This window comes from Penaeus vannamei, chromosome 20 (assembly GCF_042767895.1).
Source record: "Penaeus vannamei isolate JL-2024 chromosome 20, ASM4276789v1, whole genome shotgun sequence".
Classification (NCBI taxonomy): domain Eukaryota; kingdom Metazoa; phylum Arthropoda; class Malacostraca; order Decapoda; family Penaeidae; genus Penaeus; species Penaeus vannamei.
This window is the reverse complement of record NC_091568.1, coordinates 34,201,748-34,204,247: the sequence shown is the minus strand read 5'-3', so window position 1 is coordinate 34,204,247 and position 2,500 is coordinate 34,201,748. Positions and strand designations below refer to the sequence as shown.

Below are 2,500 nucleotides of genomic sequence, written 5' to 3'. Positions count from 1 at the left end.
TGGTAAGTTCTGTGACTTTTTTCAAGTTTAGTGATGCTGGGAAATATATATACATTCACTGGCGTATTATTGTTATTATTTTTTAGATTTATGAGATGCGTTTCGTGTGTGAAATGCACCGAATTCTTCTTTGGTGGGAAGCGAAATTTTTGTTTTTGATCATGTGAATTTGTTATTGTATCACTTTGTCATTGGACGTGTGACTCTGCTATTGAATATGCGATCTGGTTATTTGAAAGTGATTCCGTTATTTTCTCATTCGAAATTGTTAAAATTGTTTTTTTTTTCAAGTTTCAAGGGATGGGTGAAGTACTTATCACTTACAGACACATGTTTTTTCTTTTACATCTCTCACGAAAATTTGGAGTAAACACCACCAGTTCCGTCTACAGTTAAAACAGACATAGAAAAATAATTACAGTCCGTTCTTCCGAAGTTCATGTGAATAGGAAACGCTGGTTTACTAATTGAGATATATGGCCAGTCCATAAACACCGGTCCATCATCTGTTATGGCGAAAGATAAAGGCATTCCTGTATAGTAATCATGTGAGAATAATATGCTAATTAGGGTAAATGAGGCCCATAAATTTCGTGAGAAAAAAATAGCTTTTGTACCGTGATCGGATTGTTTATTTTTCAAAAGAATTTTAACTTTGAAGAGAATGATTTAGGCTTTATTAAACCAATGTGTACTGATTAGATGATTATAAGATAGTTATAATCAAAGTTGTGCTGTAGTAATTCAGATGTATGGGTAGATCCATATATTTTACGGATTACAATACTGCTAAATGTATTACCTAGACAAGAAAGTATTGTATTAGCTTTGAAGACGATATCTCATATATTACCTTTTATGTATAGGCCTAATGAGTTAAAAATTCATCAGACCTTTCTTGTTCTTGTACCAACTTGAAACAAACGGTATCTTCTCCCATTCAAGCATACAAACATTAAAGATAATAACGATAATAACAGCAATATTGCAGAATACAGGAATCTTTACCGTAATTATCTGACCTTGCTATTTAAAGGCGAAATTACGATTCATTCTTCTTCTCGACGGCTCAGAACGGTCCATTCAAAACATCCTTCGTTATTCACGGACCTTATCAGCTGTGAAGGTCAGCAGACAGTGGACAATGCCTTAGAGATTTCTGAGGAGAAAAAAATTGAAGGGAAATTCACAGTCAAGGGAAGATTTTCGAGTCAAATCCAAGGCTGGATAATCAGGTGTTTGTTTGTATTGTGTTGGATAAGTGAATTTAAATCCGTTTTTTTGGGGGGTTGGATTTTAATTAAAGTTTGTTTTTTCTTTTGACTTTTACTGAAAAAAAGTGTTTTGCTTTTCGTTTGATATAGAGTGTGACGGAGTTTCAGATGACGATGGAGGTAAATAGGTAAATAACGGATTGATAGATGGATAGAAAGAAAGGAGAAGAGGAAGGGAATGGTTGGAAAACAAGGGTAGATATGAATATGAAAAAGAGAGATAGATATGTGCATATACAGGAAGAAAATAAACATATTTACCGAATGAATAAGACGCAGCATAGAGAGAAGGCAAGAGGGATAAGAGAAGATAGAATAATTAAAAAATACAGTAGATGGAGGAAATAAAAGGAGAAAAAAAACAGAAACATAAATGAGAAGAGACGAAAGATAGAGGAAAAAAACAAGAGAAGTTAATGAAGAAGAGAGGGAGATGAAGATAAAGCGGAGACAGAAAACAGGGCAGGGAAGGTCTGTTTCTCTGCAACACGTCGCATTGCTTCACCCTTTGCAATGTTTGTTTATTTACCCGCCGAGGTGTAGGCAGGAAGTGTGTGTGCATGTGTTTACGCGTTTGTTTGTGTAAGTGTGTGTTTGTGTGTGTGTGTGTGTGTGTGTGTGTGTGTGTGTGTGTGTGTGTGTGTGTGTGTGTGTGTGTGTGTGTGTGTGTGTGTGTGTGTGTGTGTGTGTGTGTGTGTGTGTGTGTGTGTGTGTGCGTGCGTGTACTCATGTTTACAAAATCCGCGTATTGGCACATGTGAAAATATGCGATAGAATTCAACCACTCGTAAGAAATATAAATCGCAAATACGTAAAAAAGAAAAAAAACAACAACACCTCACCACCTCCCCCCCCCAAAAAAAAAGCGAAAAAACACACTCAAAAAACAAACAAATAAATATAAGTAAACAAAACAGGACCAAATAAGAACTCAAAAAAACAAACAAACAAATAAAAATAAGTCAATAAAACAGGACCAAATAAGAGCGAAATAAAGCGTTCTTTCCCCAGACGCGCGTCACACCCCAGCATTTCCCGCTGAAGACCCTGCCATTGATCGGAGGCAGCCGGGCCCAGCCACAGCGGCCTCCATGCGACAGAGGGGAAAAAAAAGAGAACTAGACGGAATGAACTTATATCACGATTCTCCGGCGGTGGTTAAATGACAGGTTAAAAGGTCAATTGTAGGGCATTAACGTCGGGACGGCTTCATCGTGACGTGCCGC

General features: G+C 37.1%; 1 protein-coding gene across 2 annotated transcripts in view; it reads left to right on the top strand.

Annotated features, from left to right (window-relative positions):
• The window catches only part of LOC113800217 (CAP-Gly domain-containing linker protein 3), a 93,984-nt gene that overhangs the window by 132 nt on the left and 91,352 nt on the right, over nt 1-2,500 (top strand). For both annotated transcript variants that reach the window (XM_070135411.1, XM_070135410.1), the window contains exon 1: nt 1-2. This exon is cut by the window's left edge. The gene's annotated coding sequence lies outside the window, so the exon portion shown is untranslated. The remainder of the gene's footprint in view (nt 3-2,500) is intronic.